The sequence below is a fragment of the Chiloscyllium plagiosum genome, unplaced genomic scaffold, assembly GCF_037043375.1.
Source record: "Chiloscyllium plagiosum isolate Xiang-an unplaced genomic scaffold, Cpla_swu_hap1 HiC_scaffold_2, whole genome shotgun sequence".
NCBI lineage: Eukaryota > Metazoa > Chordata > Chondrichthyes > Orectolobiformes > Hemiscylliidae > Chiloscyllium > Chiloscyllium plagiosum.
In genome coordinates, this window is record NW_028270140.1 from 18,531,185 (window position 1) to 18,549,806 (window position 18,622).

Below are 18,622 nucleotides of genomic sequence, written 5' to 3' on the forward strand. Positions count from 1 at the left end.
TATTATGCACATAATAAGGACCAATCGAACCAACCAGTCACTCACAGTTTGAGTTTAATGCTCACGTTCAGTCTGCTGCAAGGCATTTTATGTCTCTATTGTCACATGCTATTGTGGTTAGAATGTCTGCAGAGTGCTTTATGGATGCTGTGTTTCAATGGTTATGTCTGTATCTCTGAGTCAGAAGGTCTGAGTTCAAGTCCTACTTGCTCCACAGGTGTGTTGCAATATGGACGAAAAGGTTGTTTAAAAATATAACTCTATACTATCTTCATTTTTTTAAAAAATTCTTTCATGGAATGTGAATGTCTCAGGCAAAGGCAGCATTTATTGCCCGTCACAAATGGTCATTGAGAAATTGTTGGTGCGTCAATGTTGAATCTTTTTAAATCACTGCAACAGATGTAGTGTAGGTACGTGCAAATTGCTGTTAGGAAGGGAGCTCCGAGTTTCTGACCCAATGACAGTGATGGAATGGCAATTTGGTTTGGAATCCGGATTGTGTGGCATGGAGGGGAACTTGTATGTTGTACTGTCCCAGTGCATTTGCGGCTCTTGCCCTCGAATGGGGTGGAGGTTGGAGGTTTTTAGGACGCCATCAGATGTCACAAGTATCTTCTATATGCTACTAACTGCTGCCATTTGAACTGGAGGCAGCAAATGTTGGATGGACTAAAAGTGAAAAGTCACCATAGCCTTACCAGACCGTAGGCTGTTCTCTCGTTAGCTAGAAATGATTGATTGTAATTTAACCTGATGTTCACCAGGGCTCAGGTAAGAGGAGACTACTTTACCCTGGCAGATGCCAAAGTTCTTGAGTGCTTTTATGGCTTCACTCATCAGACAAGTGGAAAATGGTCCATCACACCCCTGAATTGTGCCTTCCAGTGGGCACGTTTTGAAGAGTTGGAGATGAGTAATTCCATGCAGAATTCCAAACCGCTGATTTGCTCTTGTAGTCACAGTTTTTCACAGCAGGTTCTGTTAAATTTCTAGTCAATTTTAATCTCCGTACATTGATGGTAGAGGTTTCAGTGATGGTAATGCTATTGAGACCCAACACGTCTACCTTGTTGGTGAAGGTCATTGCTTGGCACTTGTGTGGAGTAAACATGTTACTTGCTACCTATCAGCCCAGGCCTGAATGTTGTTCACTTCTTATTGATTTTATACACGGACTGCTTCACTGTCTGAGAGATTGCAGATGGATCTGAAGATTGTGTTATTGTCAGTGAACAAGTCTGCTTCTAACTTTATTCTGAAGGGAAGCATTGATGAAACAATTGGATATGGTAGGCTATAACTTCCTGTTATCATGTCCTGAATAGGGATAATTGGCCATCAATGAGCACGTCCATTCACCACTTTGTGCTAGCTACGATTCCAAACATTGGTGAACTTTCCCTCCTGACCTTGTTGACTTCATTTTTACAAAAACCCCTTGATACGACATTCAATTCTTTTGTCCATGTTTAGACCAAGACTCTAATGAGATTAGTAACTTGGTGACCTAGACAAAATCTAACTTTGGTTTGATGAACAGGTTGTTGCTCTGTCTATGCCACTTGATAGGCCTTGCGAGAGCACTTTAGATTACTTCATTGATAACTGATAGCAGACTGATGGGGTGAGAATTGGACAGATTGCGTTTGCCACATGTTTTGGTTTAAAACATACTTGGACAATTTCCACAATTTTTGGTTCATGCCAGTATTATAACTGCACTGAAACTGCAGGGTTATGGCATGTCTCATTTTAGAATGTATGTCTGCTTCTACTGTCTTCAGCCATTTCCTGATTTCAACTGAAATGAATATGTTAAATGTATGAACCTGGAATCCCTACAGTGTGGAAACAGACCCTTCAGCCCAACAAGTCCACACCGACCCTCCAAAGAGTAACCCACCTAGACCAATTCCCCTACATTTACCTGTGACTAATGCTCCTAACCTACAATCCCTGAACACTATGGGCAATTTAGCATGGCCAATTCATCTAACCTGTACATCTTTGGATTGGGGGAGGAAACCCACGCAGACATGGGGAGAATGTGCAAACTCCACACAGACAGTCACACGAGGCTGGGATCAAACCCAGGTCCCTGGCTCTGTTAGGCAGCAGTGCTAACCACTGAGCCAACATGCCAGACTTCGCAGTTCGGTCTTTGGAATGATGTTCTGGGCTCTGCTATCTGTGAGAATGATGACATTTGTGAAACCACTTCTTTCAGTTAGTTGTTCTATTTTCCACCATTAGTCATAATGCGATGTGGAATAATAGACAATCATAAAATAGTCATGATAGCAACAGACCAAACAAATCTAAAAATCAGTATTGATTTCGTATATTCTTTAAAAAAAGGCTCTCCCACTGTAAATTGACTTTGTGCCAGACAGAAAGGTGATTTATAAATCACTTGATAAGAATCAGTGGCAGCATTATGTTTACTTCCGATGCCAGATTTCCCAAAAAAATGTCAAGGCTGTGGAAAGAGTATAAAAGAGATTTATTAGAACATACTGTGTTTGAGGAATGTAACAGGTCAGCGATTACATTATTCTCCCTACAGCAAAGAAGGTGAAGGTAATTTAAAAGGCATTTCAAATTACTGGGGTTTGTGAGAATAAATAAAGGATAGATGTCAGGGCAATCAGTAGGCCAAGAACAGACAGGGAAAGAGCAGATGAGTGAGATTAATTAGCTGCCTCTCTCAAAGAGTCAATACAGGTTTACAGTGCTGTACATTGTTTTGCCTTTCAAATGTGTGTCCAAGTGCTGCCCTGTACTCACTGAGTGCTCGAGCAAAGAGAGATTGCTCTGCTGCTCTGTTTGTGCCTGGAGGGCCTGAATTGATTGGAACTAGCTCCAGATTTCAATCGTCCTCCTCTTAGTGCAGAGAAGGGTCATATGGAAGGCTGCATTTTGAAAGCAACCCAGCCTGGTGGATTAGTTATTTGACACAGAGTATCTACATTGATCCATCTTGAGAGACAGCATATCATGTGTGTACTTCAACTGTCCCTCAATGCTATGGGGAAGTATAGCTTGTCAATAATTGAGAAGGAGTCACACAGAAAGCAGGTGGACTACATTCTGCAAGCAACTTTCCCATTAAGGTGACACATAAGTCAATGTGTACTGAGTGTAAAGCAACTGTTCAGGGTACAAACTGACCACACAGAGCAAATGGAAGTTAGAAGGAATGTTATTGGCTAACGTTTGGGACCAGCCTCTCATAATGGTCATCGGAAAGAAGGCATAGGTCAGTTAGCCAGCCAAGCCTGTTCTTGTATTTAGTTTGATCTTAGCTGATCTCTGCTGTTGTTCTATGAATCCACCTTTTCTAGATATCATTGCCAAACAAAAAACAATTAATCTTGGTCTTGAGATCTCTAACTGACCAAGGTGTTTGGTGGAGGATTCCAAATCCCCATACCTTTTATGTGTAAAGTTGCATCTTAATATCAGTCCTGAGAGGGCTGGATCAGATTTGAAGATTTTGCACCTTATTCTGGATTCACCAGAGGTAGTTGTTTCCCCACATCATCACTCTTGAACCTCTTTATCATTTGAAACACCTTGATTAGATCGTCCTTCAGTCTGTAGGGTCAAGGAAATGCAGGCCATGTCTAAACAAACTTGTTAATTTTTTAAACACTTGTTCCCTTCTGATGAACTTTTTTTTTCACCCCCTCAATGACCAATTTATTCTTCCTGTGGTGGGACTCTCAGGATTGACTTATGTTCCAACTGGGATCTCCCTAAGGCTGCTTATGTTGTAAGATATTTCCCACCACTGCTCACCATGTTTCCTGAATTTTCCAATAGATTTGTTGCTGCTGTTGTTTTTCCTTTGAGGGGGATCTATAGGGTCTGCATGTTCTAGCATAGCAAAGAAAGACCATTTGTAGTCAAACAGGAAGAGATTCTTGCATTAACCAAACTGTAGTTTACTGTTTGATAGTAACTATGTCATTAAGTAATGTATTAAGTCATGCACATTAAATTACATTAAGGAGATGTACATTGTTAACAGAAACCACGAGGAAGACCCTGATGATGGGTATTACTTAAAGTCATCGGGTTACACAGCATGGAAACAGACTTTTGGGTCCAATTCGTCCATGCCGACCATAATTCCAAACTAAACTAGTCCCATCTGCCTATTCTTGGCTCATATCCCTTCAAACACTTCTTATTCATGTACTTATCTCAATGTCTTTTGAACATTGTAATTGTACCTGCCTCCACCACTTCCCATGGAGCGAACTTTACAACTTCATACACAAACCACTATCGGTGTAAAAACAAATTGCCCCTCATGTCCGTTTTAAATCTTTCTCCTCTCACCTTAAAAAATATGCCAACTAATCTTGAAATCCCCCACCATAGGGAAAAGACACGTGCCATCCACCTTATCTATACCCCTCACGATTTTATAACTTCTACAAGGTGACCCCTTAACCTCAACTGCTCTGAGATCCTAAAATGTTCTCCCTTCAAGTCCACATGACATCCTTATAGCAGGTGCTGCTCCAGGTCCTTTTCAGTATTAATACTTTCCAATCCTTACACCCTCTACACCACATTGTTGCACATTTTTAATTCCATTTAAAATGTTTATACATTGATTTAATAACTTTTACAACTATTCATCCAAACAAGTTTCAGATTTCACAAATTAGTCTGGAGGTTTCACTATTGTTCCAGAATCTGTTCTCTTCATACCTGGAAAGTTGGTATGTCTCTGAATTAAATACTACTGGCTTTAATCCTGTTTTCCCACTAAGAAGTCCAAAAAGGGACTTTTTAAAATATCTTTTGGACTTTTATCCACTGACGCTGACTTCCATGCTAAAATAGGCAATTGCTCCATTGTTAACTCTGCAGGACCATTAATCTCGTGAACTTCTTCCATGGAAGAAAACTGTTTGGTTGAAACAAATGTTAGTTTTTGCAGCATCATGGATCTCTGGGTCAGATTTGTTTTCTTTACCATGTCCTGAATTACGGATAATTGTCAGTCCAGCTGACTGATAGCTTCTAGTGGAGTAGCATGCATTACATCTTCAATCCTTGATAGGAGATTTTATTCTCAATCTGCTTGTAAATCTGAACTGAGCTACAGCACCTACTGAACCGGCACCCTTGTCAAATCAGCAAAACAAAATACTTGAAATACCGGAAGTTTACTTTATTATCACTTCTCTGTGATGTCTGAAGAGTTTTTTGCAAGGTTTGTGAAGGTTTGTAGCTCAGGTTGAGGTTTAGGGTGTAGGTTGGCTCGCTGAGCTGTAGGTCTGATATCCAGACTTCAGCTTCATTTGGAGGTCGCCACTGATGATGTTACCTGGCCAGGTAATGAAACGTCTGGATATCAAACCCATAGCTCAGCGAGCAAACCTACACCCTAAATGTCTGAAGAGTCAGTTGACGGTGCGAGTAAGAAGGCTCTCTGCTGGCACGTTTTATTTAATGCAAAGTTGCATTATTATTTAAGTGGTTTATGCTGTAACTAAAGTATAATAGTGAGATGTATACCCCTTGCAATACATTTCTATTATTTAGTGTGTTTTTACATGTAATTATGTGGATTTCTTAATCAACTGAATATTTGGTCAACCAGTGCACTCCTGGTTCCATCACTGCTGGTTACTGAAACATTTTCTGTGTATAATTTTGCCAGATTGTCAAGAGTGCCAGTTCATAAGGTGATGGCTAAAATAGAGTTTGCTGTACTTAGGTTCTTTACTTCAATTTGTCACACTCAGTGATTCCAGTGCGGGTGAAGCCAAAATGCTCACCTCTTTATTTATGCTGTTTGAACTTTGCTTCTTGCTTGGTATAAACTCTACTCCGGGTGCTGAGGATTCTTCCTGGTAGAATAAAGGAATTACATTTTCTGCTTGAACTTATACCTCCTCAGTGTCTAATATCAAACTTCAATCTGTCATAACTCCTGTTTGTTTGCTAAATTGTGTCACACTCTGCATTACATCAGCTAGAAATCTGTCAGTTCACTTAATTGGAGTAAAATGTTCATTCGCTGTCTAATTGCTTGTGTTTTCTCTATTCTCATAGATTTCCATCTTGGTGACAGCATAAATTTCTTATAACAGCATTGTTAATATCAATTAATTCTTTCTTCTATTTAAGTTCTGCTGTGAGCCGAGGGAGACTAATGGAATCTTTCAACTAGTGGGCGGCACGGTGGCACAGTGGTTAGCACTGCTGCCTCGCAGCGCCTGAGACCCGGGTTCAATTCCCGCCTCAGGCGACCGACTGTGTGGAGTTTGCACGTTCTCCCCGTGTCTGCGTGGGTTTCCTCCGGGTGCTCCGGTTTCCTCCCACAGTCCAAAGATGTGCAGGTCAGGTGAATTGGCCGTGCTAAATTGTCCGTAGTGTAAGGTAAGGGGTAAATGTAGGGGTATGGGTGGGTTGTGCTTCGGCGGGTCGGTGTGGACTTGTTGGGCCGAAGGGCCTGTTTCCACACTGTAATCTAATCTAATCTAGTTTGCTTTCACCAGTTGTTCCACGTCCAGTTGTGCAGTAACTGAATATTCTTTGATCTGTTCTCTGGCTGGTTTTGCCTTGACCAGTTGCTCCATGATTAGCTACTCCTTCGTTTCTGGATTTTAACTAATTTGACTTCTTCCACTGTTTGACGATGAATCAGATCAAAACGTGCATCCTTGCTCAAGAGTGAGAACTCTTGATTGTAAAGTAAGTGTAGGTTCTTTATTATGTGACAATTGCACAATTGTATTGCACAATTGCACAGAATGCCTTTAACCCTAAGTGGTATGCTTCCTGGACCACGCAATTGCACTAATGTGATCTGTAAACAGTGTTTCATCAACCATATATATGATGTCATAGTGACACTCATCCCTTCATCAAACTTAAAATTAATGACATGCTCATTGAAATAAGTACAAAGAGCTAGGAGAGCTTTTCAAAGAGCTGTCTGTTCTAATCACTGGAGTGCTCTCCCATCTGTGTCTTTAGGGGCTTGCATCTGAAGAATAAAATAGATTCTGCTGATCTGTGGTAAGGTTTATCCTTGTCTCTTAAGATTGATCTGTGCTATTCCCGGAATTCTGTTCCATTCACCAGCTGAGTGCCTTTCCTCAGAACAAAATCCTTTTTCGACTATATCGAATCTGAAAAAGATTCATCAGCAATTCTAACAACAATTCTGATTCTTATGAATATTGACTTAAAATCACAATAGTCACATTTATCCATGAATCTATAGAAGATATTCATAAAATTATGTATGGAACCCTGTGGATGCTAAATTTATCCATAAAATCGTGATCTTTTGTCAAATTTTTACTCATTCTGAAGTTTAAAAAAAAATCATTAAAGTCTTTCAAAACTTCATCAAAAGTATCTGTTGCTGCTTTAGCAACCTATGATGTCCTCAGCTTTTGCCCCAATTGTATACAAATGTGTATTTCCTTAGTTGGCTTCTGATTTAGTATCTAGTTTGGAAACAAGTCTGCATATTATGAATTAGACCATAAGACCATAAGATATAGGAACAGAATTATGCCATTCAGCCCAAAGAGTCCATTTTACCATTCAATCATGGCTGAAATGTTCCTCAATCTCATTCCACTGCCTTCTCCCATAACTTTGATCCCCTAACCATTCAAGAATCTAACTATCTCTGTCTTAAATATACTTAATGACTTGGCCTCTGCAGCCTTCTATGACAATGATGCAGGAGACATTTGAATGGAATTGCGCCACTTGTCACCATGTTGTACGATTAGTCCTCACATACACCAACAGATTCAAGAACAGCTTTTTCCACACTGTTATCAGATGTTAGCATTTAAAACAATACTTTTCATTTCATCTCAGTACATGTGACAATGTTAAACCAAATCAAATCAAATCTAAGACAAAGCAACGGATTTTTGACTAGTGCCTGGTAGATGGTGGACGAGTACTGGGGAGACAAGAGATGAGTTACTCCCTGCAGATCTCCTACGCTCAATCCTGCTGTTTTAGCTGCACTATTTATATGGTTAACACATTTCAGAGGGTCAGTGTGGACTTGTTGGGCTGAACATACCTATTTCCACACTGTAGGGAATCTAATCTAATCATATGCAATATACCTCACCTACAGTTCAGAATTTTCTGCTGCTCCTTATGAACTATGGTCATTAAACAATCCATTATATTCCTGGCTTATTAGTCATAATATTCTACACAATTATCTCATCAGCATGGATGAGTTGGACTGAAGGGCCTGTTTCCGTGCTGTACATCTCTATGTATAACTCTTAATTCACAGTTTTACATCTGAGTAGTAATAGAGACTGTCAGCAGTTAATCCAGGCATTCTATAAACGTATGCTACCTTTCTGTTAAAATGTTAAGCTAAGGTCCTCAAGTAAATACAAAAAAATCCATGCACTATTTTGAAGAACAGGGAAAGTATCTCCCATGTCTTGGCCAACGCAAAGGCAGATTATCTGGTGATTATCACTGAAATAACTCCAGTCACCAAGCCCCCCCAATTTACATGTGCCTCATACATGACACTGACCTAGCTATCTTAGAGCCAGGTCTAAGAGTGAACAGAACCACTGACACTCCTGGTTTTTTTTCTTTTTTTCACCAGGAAGAAAAGAAACACCCAAGTGGCCAGTGACAAGCAGTGCCCTTCACATCAAAGGGCAATGCTGTGTGATCAAACAGTGAAGGAGGGTGGGGGGCAGGGATTAAATCAAAATAGAGTTGGAGGGGGAAATAATGCACTCCACTCCCTGCGGTGCCCACTTCTCCCTGAACAACTCCAGGGTTGTTTTATCTGTCAGCTGATTAGACCAGATTAACACCCCTAATCGACGAACGTATATTCTACAAGATCCACCTGGTTGACCTTGCTACAATCCCTACATCCCTCCCCCTCTAAGTCCTGGGACATAGATCCACTCTTTATTCTGTAACTTCTTTGGAGGAATTTTTCCACCAGGCCCAGTTCCTCTGAATCTGTACCAGTCCGTAACCTGCCTCGTGTGCTGAGAGCATCTAGGCTGAGGTTCATCTTGATCAGGCAGAAGAGAAACTGTTATGGGAGGAGCTGGACCTGCAATGTTAGAGATGTACCACAGAGTGGTCACTCCTGTGCTAATGTCTTTCAGCGCTACCAGAGAGGTTTTGATGGTCAGAGTCTCCTGTTTATTTTCAGCATTGACTCCTTTCCTGTGCACATTATGTAGTGGAGCTTCTTTTTTCAAACCTTTGTTTCTCCTTAGCTGTGCCTTCAAAGTCAAGTGGGATCAGTTTTAATTGATACTGCAATATCCTCAGTTGTTTTGCGTGGTTTACTAAAGCTGCTTTTCATTAAACTGGCTATTGGCTTCTTCATCAACTTTATTTGCATGTGAAGTGTGAGTGATCATTGTCACACTCCCTGTCTGCCTATGGCACTTCCCTCTAGTATGTCCTTGTGGATTTGCTCTAATTACAGTTCTGCGGTTTTTTTTCCATGTTCTTTCTTGGTTAAAATCTGTGATTACATTTCCTCATCTGTTTCAGCTTACATTATATTTCTGTCAGTTGGGTATTCCACAAAAACAAGCCAAGGAATAGTACCTAAAGAACTTGGTTCATCTGCACTTTACCTTTGCAACAGGGCAAGAGCAAAGTCTTCATAGGACACTCGCTCATTTGAGAGAGATAACTAGTGGTGGTTTCACTGAGGCAAGGGAGAAAGTGGGACCTTCATAGTGATCTCAGCCAGTACAGGAATTGAACCCATGCTGTTGGCACCACTCTGCATCACAAACAAGCTGCCCGGGTAACTGAGTTATCCAACAATTCAGGTCCATCCATTTGCTGGGACATGGGTACTAGGACAAAGGAGAGTTCACAAACGTGACACGCAAATGTGATGAGTTGGAAAGAGTTGCAGGTGGAATATCAAGATAATTATGTACAGTGTATAACCGATAAACATCTCTTTGTCTCAATAGCTTCAAAGAAATAATGGTGTTTCACATGAAATCCTTCCACCCTACTTTTGCAGATGACTTTACCCTTGGTTCTTGATCCTTTTTGGAAATAGTTTCTCCCTTTCTACTCTACTAAGCCCTCTCATGATTCTGTAAACTTCTGTCAGATATCTTCTTAAATTGTTCCCTTCAAGGAAAGCAGTCCTTGTATCTGTCCTCATAAATGATATTTCTCATTCCTACAGTCATTCTTGTAAGTTGTTTCTACGCTGACTCGAATGTATGTACATCCTTCCTACAATATGGCACCCATAATAGTCCGCAATACGTACCAGCTGAGGTTACCATGAAAGACTCTCCTTCTCAATTATTCCCTTCACCCCCATGACCCTCAGGTTAAACCATCATCAGTTTGTCTCTCTTTGATATGAGTGCAGCTCTATGGTCTTCTGGGACAATGGTGACTTTGCACAATGCCGCAATGTCTAATAGATTTTATGTACTCTATTTTAAAATGTCTACTCCAGACCTCAGTCTGATTTCCAACTCTTTTGAGTTTGTTTGTTGTTTTTCTGAGGCCACACCTATTCTTGAGTAATCAAGCACAGTGATTAAACTGATTCACATAATCGAATGCAGCACAATTATACCATTGAACATTATACACGTTCCCTATTGAAAAACTAAACCTTAGTTTAAATTAAATAATCCTAAATAACAAACAGACTTTACATCAAGTTCAGCCATTTTGATTTCTTGAAGGACAGAAATAATCTTTAAAATAAGGTCTCTGAAGAATATCCAGAGTTCCAAAAATTTGCAGTTGTGATGCTGCATGATCAGTTGTGTGAACCAGTAAGAGACTCAGCCTGAAAATTATATTGCTGAATGTGATCTGTAGAGTATAGAAGCCGATGGCCAAATAAGGTAAACTAAGTACTTGACAATCTGTGCAAAAGAATGCACTTTCTTCTATACAGATGGATGTACCAATGTTCGCAAATGCAGATGCTGGCTAGTGCTTTTAGTTCTCTGTGGAATGTTTGCATTGAATTGCCAACAATGGATGAAATGCATGAGCAATTTGTCCTTCACTTCCTACATTGTACTGTGAAAGAACAGCTCTGATCACATTCTTCACCATTCATTTCTGGAAAGTAGATGTGCTGGCATTTAATACCTAGTCCTAACTTCCTGAAATGCCTTTTTGTGACATATTTTCACACATGGCTTATCCTTTCCATAGTTAATTATAAAGTGTTATGCTGCAGGATAGGACTGTTAATATCCTCCAGCCTTTGGTCTGGAAAACAACTATTTTAACTGATCTCTGTATTCTGCCAGAGATTCATTTTATTACCTCACATATATCAATTTTCATAAACCTTCTGATAATCATTATAAACCATGTACATTTCATTTCCTCTATTTATTCCATTATTTTCCTAAAGATTTCTTTATATTGTCAGACACAACTCATCTTTTGTGAATCGTTTGTCTGCATATATTCCTTAGTATTCCTTCATAATAATCGTTTACCTGCTTATGGACTTGCAGGCAGTAGAGTTAGATAGAAGAATATATATGTGGACAATTTTTTGAGAAGTGCAGGAACAATTATGCACAAGAACAAGGATCAGGCATTGTTCTTTGTAGTCAGGGTTGGAAGTAGGGTCATTTCCTAATCTTACAACCCAGCTTCCTGCCTTGCAATACCCACCCACAATGACTTCATGGTGGCGTAGAGAGTGTTGTACTAAGAAGCAGAACTGAATGTGACTGGATGCTGAGGCACTCCTCTTTTAACACTGTTATGGAACCAACCAGACTCCCTCAAAATATATTAAGAAGGTAGCCTAGACCCTAACTTTTTCTTCTTTTAAAAGTAAATGCAAGGAGCTGGGTTCCAGACACAATTTGATTGGTCAAACTACTCGATGTTAAGCAAAACACAATTAATTCATGCACTACAGTTAAAAGATAACAAAACAAGACATAAAAGAATTGGCTTAGCCCCTCTATTGGAAACATTAACAGAATAATAGATTAGTTGGCTACTGAAATATAACTCTTCCAATATAGTAACATGCCATAAGCACACTCTTGGCAATAGGCAAGTTCAGAAAACAGATTGTCTCACATGTAATTCTGACAGCCCAGGAGGAGAAACATCAGGAGAACTCAGAGAGAATGTAGCAGAGAGTGATGCACTGCAGCAACAAACGCAGCAAAGAAACTGCTACTGGCAAACTAAGAAACTAAACATCACAGTTTTACTGGAGCTTGACCACACCCATTCAGGCTGCTTCTAGTGTTCCAACTTTTAAAAAAAACTAAGGCTTCACAAGCTGTTTATGAGTTTTCAAACTTTTCTTTTTAAAAAAAGGCAAAATATACCACTTAAAGCCATATTATCATCACAGCACCTATCTATTCCTTTGCCCCCATAAACCAATTCACAAACCATACCATAAACCATCACTACCTACCCTCTCATCTTTATGTCTTCAATGCTGCATTCTATACACTCCATAGCACCATTTTTCCTCACCTCTTTGCTACGTCTATAACTCCCATGCACTCTTGCCCCAATATGCCCCCCTCAGTCACAATGCTCACTCACTAATTTGTACAAGAGTTCATGGGCTATATAATAATAATGGGAAGTATTTTAGATCCTTATATGGCTAGAAAAATAAACATCAGCAATACAAAAAATATTTAAAGGCATTACCCTCTTTGGATCACATTAAACTGTCAACATAAATAGGCGAGGAGAAAGCGACGACTGCAGATGCTCGAGAGTCAGTGTCGACAAGTGTAGCACTGGAAAAGCACAGCGGGTCAGGCAGCATCCAAGGAACATAAATAGGCTCCGTGCCTCCTTCACAGTTGAATCAATAGCCCTTGCTGAAATGCTTCTGTAAGTGGGTTGAAGCTCATTCAAGCATTCAGAGTGAGATCCCATTGCAAAACTGTATCAACAGAACATCCAGATTTATGTACTCTCAATCAATGACAATTAGTGCAGAGCTGAATCCTGTACTCTAACTCATCTTAAGACTTTTATTACTTCACAATGCTGACAAAGTTAATGATCATTTATTTATCCAAACAAAGCTATTTCATCTAAAATTAAATTAAATGTTCTTAACTTATCATGCAGTATTTAATTATGATATACAGAGCTGCCAACACATTTTGAACTTAACAAACAATGTATTCCTAACTCCCGAATATGGGTCTTCCATGGTTCATGATGCCTTTGGGTTGCTATGAACAACATTGCCTACAGAAGCTGGTCTGACTCCATCAAAACTTTGGGGGTTGGAAATGTCTTCCTGTGCAATGATGGCAGCACCATGAGGATTGTTGGATGTGGTATCTCAACTCTTACTCTTACCTCATGCCATTGCAGGTTCTTATCCATGGGAGCAGGGATGGGGGGTCCTGGAATCGAGTTCACCCTCAAATTTTGAACACCATCCAAAACAAATTGGCCATCTATTGGCATGGAAAAGTCCAGGCCCAAATCTGAAATTTATCAGTTAAGGAAAGGATAATTTTATTACGTTGACGTGTGTTTTGGCAAAAGTGAAATGGAAACAGCTGCTGAAGGTGAACCGGGACTGGAATAGTGGAAGGTGTTCAAGGAGAAATGGGAAGGGTTCGATGCCAAGAGCCCAATACTGCAGGAAGCCACAAGGATGACAGAAAGCACAGGAGTGCATGATTTTTAAAAGCAAAGCAGGAACATGAAGAAACTGGCACGTTACATCATGGGAAGCCCAAGGATGATCTATAAATAAAGAACAAAAGGATAACCATATAGAGCCAATTAACAGCATGTTTGTAGCAGTTTATGTGTAGTCAGAAAACATAGGCAATGTTCTCAATACATACCCATCATCACATTCTTGAAAAAGGGAAAATCATGGCAGCATTGTTTTAAAGAAAAGACATGAAAAATATTGGATTGAGTTAACAAAGTGAGGGAGGAAATATTAGAGGATTTAATATTTTTGAAAACGGATAAATAAAAGATATCCAAGGCTGCTATGAAAAGCAAACCAAGGAATAATGGAGATTCTGACCGTCATTTTCCAGTTCTCCCCTACTACAGATGCTGGATCTGCAGACTTTCTACTGATGTATAAAAAGGGAGAAAGCAATGGACTGAATCGTTATACAGGAGAAAGTGAGGACTGCAAATGCTGGAGATCAGAGTCAAAACGTGTGGTGCTGGAAAAGCACAGCAGGTCAGACAGCATCCAAGGAGCGTGACCTGCTGTGCTTTTTCAGCACCACACTTTTTGATTCTGAATAATTATACATCTAATGTCACTGGTCAGCAAGATGTTGGAAAGAAATTCTGAAGTTCAATACAGATCAGCAGATAGATCAAGGATAATAAGAATGGACTTTTTTACGGGAAGGTTGAATCTACTGAATTTGATTAGACTTTCCAACTAGAATAGGGGGAGGATCAATGGAAGTAGAATATTTGATGTGGCTAAGGTGGATCCTAACAGACTGATCAGAAAAGTAAGACCACATGGTATCCAATGGTATGTGGCAAGTTAGATCTAAAATTTGCTCAGTGACAGTGTGGTTGAAAGTTAGGGAGAAAAGCTTTAGTCTGCAAGAAGATATCAATTGGTTATTGCTTGGGTGGAAAGGGGCTGATAAAATTCAATTCTGAGAAGAATTACACAATAAAGTTGGGAAGGGCAAACAGTTAATTGGATACTCAATAAATAGTACGATACTGAGAAATAGGGATAAAGAGATCTACATTATAGTGCTAGTCCACTAAGATTGATTAAGATCCCAGGATAAGTAAACAACTGTTTTCATCTATTAGCCAAGACATAGAATATATGAGCAGAAAGATTCACGTAGATTTGTATTGAAGCCTAGTAAAGAATTCAACAGGTTTATTACGCTCTGAAAGATTAAATTCCTCTTCATCTCTGTACTAACTGGGCAGCTCATTACTCTCAGATTAGACTCTCCCACAAGGAAAACAACTTTTCATTATTGACCCTGTCAAGCTCCCTAATAATTGTATATGTTTCTATAAGTCTCCTCCCATTCTTCTGAACTCCAATGAGTACAAGCCCAATCTACTTAGCCTTTCCTCCTAAGACAATCGTTCCATATCCAGAATGAACTTAGTGACCCTCTTCTGAACTGTCTCCAATGCAAGAATATCCTTCCTTAGCTAAGAGGACTAATACTGTTCACAGTTTTCCAGGTGTGGCCTGACCACTTTGTCTTTGGGTCCAGGCACCCTCAGAATATGGTCCACTTGGTCCTCCTCCTCCTATGTCACCAAAATAAACACCACTATTTCCCAACTCCTTCAGTTCTGAAGAAGAGTCAGATTGATTCAAAACATTGCCTCTGTTTCTGTTTGCACAGATGCTGCCATATCTGTTAACTTTCTCCAATACTTTCTGGTTTTATTTTAGATCTCCAGCATTTGCAGTATTTTGCTTTTATTTGAATGGTCTAATCAGTTGTGGTGTATAATTTTATGAAGACTTCCCTATTTTTATACTCCACTCACTTTGAAATAAAAGCCAACAGTCTATTTACCTTCTCTATTATCTGCTGAAATTGGATGTTGGCTTTTTAAAACATGGAAGTCTTAACATCCCTCTCTGGTTCCAGCCTTCTGCAGTATTTCATCATTTAAATAATATTCAAATGTTCTGTTTTTCCTGACAAAGTGCATAAATGCATATTTTTCCAAATTATATTCCATCTGCCAAGTGTTTGCCCATTCACTTAACCTGTCTCAATCCTCTGCAGATTCTTTGTGTTATTCTCACTACTTGCCTCCCCACTTAGTTTTGTATCATTTGCAAACCTGGCAGTAGTACATTCACTTTCCTCATCCAAGTCATTAATACATATTATAAAGGATAGTAGCCTAGGCACTGTAGCACTCCATTAGTTACAGATTGCCATCCTGAAGATGTTTCCTTTATCCTTGTCTTCTATTCATTGGCTAATCCTGTATCTATGCTAATAAACAATCCCCAAACCATGGACTCATCACAATTAGTAGCCTTATGTACAATACTTTAATGTACGCCTTTCGTATGTCCAAATATTTTACATCTACTGGTTCACTTTTCTCTATCTTGCTTATCAGCTCCTCAAAGAATTGTCATAAATTTGTCAGGCTTGTCTTCCCCCTTATGAATACATTATGTATTTCCAGATGTTTGACTCCGTACATGCCTCATGTCAAATATTAAGTTATCTGGCCTATTGTCTGATTTCCTCTCTCTCTCTTTTTGAACAAGGGTGTTCCATTGGCAGCTGTTCAACACTTTGGGACCTTTCCACAATTGAAGGATTCTTGGAGCATTACTAACATTGTATCCACTATCTCGATAGTTACTTCTTCTATGCAATCCATCAGGTTCAGGGACATTATCAGCGCTTAGCACCATTAGATTCCCTGGTATGTTTTCTCTAGTATAAGTTGTTGCCTTTATTTCCTCCCCTACTTTAGTCCTTTGATTATTGGTATGCTTTTACCATGAAGATTGATGCAAGTATTTCTTCAACATCTCCATTATTTCCTGGTTCTCTATTATTATTCCCTAAGAGATCAATGTTTATTTTGATCTCTCTCTTCCTTTATATTAATTTAAAGAAGCTCTTCCTGCCAATTTTTATATTACTTGCTGATTTATTTTCACCCTTTATCTTTATAGGAATTTAAAACCTTTCAATTTGTCTGGCTTACCTCTAATCTTTCCTTCCTGATGAAGGGCTTATGCCTGAAATGTCAATTCTCCTGCTCCTCAGCTGCTGCCTGACCGGCTGTGCTTTTCCAGTGCCACACTTTGACTCTTACCTCTAATCTTTGCCACATCGTATGATCTTCTTTCAATTTGATCCTTTCCTTAACTTCCTTGGTTAATCATGGTCAAGTTAGCTCCTTTCTAGAATCTTTCTTCCACACTGGGATATATCTTTGCTATGAGTGATGAATTTTTTTTAAAAATGTCTGTCATTGTTCCTCCACCGTCTTTTCTGTTAAACTTCTTTCCCAGTCCCCTCCAGCCAACCTTGCTCTCATCCTATGTCATTACCATTACTTAAGCTTAACACAGTCACCCACCCCAGCTTTCTTACTCTCAAACTGAATGCTAAATTCTACCACATTATGGTCACTACTCTCTAAGGAATCATTTACTCTGAGATCATTTATTAAACCTGTGGCACCACTTATTATTCGATCCAGAATAGCGAGATCTGAGGTTTGAGCACTGAGGTGTATGAAATTATAAAGTAAATAGGATGGGTTTACTTTCCTCGAGAGATAGAGGGAATATAGGTTTCAATTCATTGGTAGAAGATTGGTGGAGAGATTAAGGAAAAAGAAATTGAACCAATAGATGGCAAGGCTCAGGAACTCACTGCCTCAAAGACTAGAGGCAGAAACCTCATGGCCTTTAAAAAACACTTGGATGTACACTTCATCATAGAGTCATAGAGATGGACAGCACAGAAACACATCCTTCGGTCCAACCCTTCCAAGCCGACCAGATATCCTAATCTAATCTAGTCCCATTTGCCAACACCTGGTCTCTCGCCCTCTACACCCTTCCAGATACCTATACAGATGCTTTTTAAATGCTGTCATTATGCCAGCCTCTACTACTTCCTCTGGCAGCTCATTCCATACATGTACCACCCTCTGTGTGAAAAAGTTGCCCCTTAGGTCTCTTTTATATCTTTCCCCTCTCACCTTAAACCTATGCCCTCTAGTTCTGGACTCCCCCACCCCAGGGAAAAAAGATCTTGTCTGTTTACCCTACCAATGCCCCTCATGAGTTTATACATCTCTTTAAGATCACCCGTCAGCCTCCGAAGCTCCAGGGAAAACAGCCCTCACCTATTCAACCTCGCCCCCTTGCTCAAATCCTCCAACTTTGGCAAGATCCTTGTAAATCTTTTCTGAACAATTTCAGGTTTCACAACATCTTTCCTATAGGAAAGGAGACCAGAATTGCAAGCAATATTCCAACAGTGGCCTAACCAATGACCTGTACAGCCGTAACATTATCTCACAACTCCTGTACTCAATACTCTGACCAATAAAGGACAGCATACTAAACGCCGCCTTCACTATCCTATTTACCTGCGACTCCACTTTCAAGGAGCTATGAACCTGCACTCCAAGGTCTATTTGTTCAGCAACACTCCCTAGGACCTTACCATTAAGTGTATAAGTCCTGCTAAGATTTGCTTTCCCAAAATGCAGCACCTCACATTTATCTAAATTAAACTGCATCTGCCACTTCTCAGCCCAATGGCTCATCTGATCAAGGTCCCATTGTAATCCGAGTTAACCTTCTTTGTTGTCCATGACACCTCCAATTTTGGTGTCATCTGCAAACTTACTAACTATGCCTCTTATGCTCACATCCAAATCATTTATGTAAATGACAAAAAGTAGTGGACTCAGCAGCGATCCTTGTGGCACTCCACCAGTGACAGGCCTCCAGTCTGAAAAACAACCCTCCACCACCACCCTCTCTCTTCTACCTTTCACCCAGGTCTGTATCCAAATGGATAGTTCTCCCTATATTCCATGAGATCAAACCTTGCTAACCAGT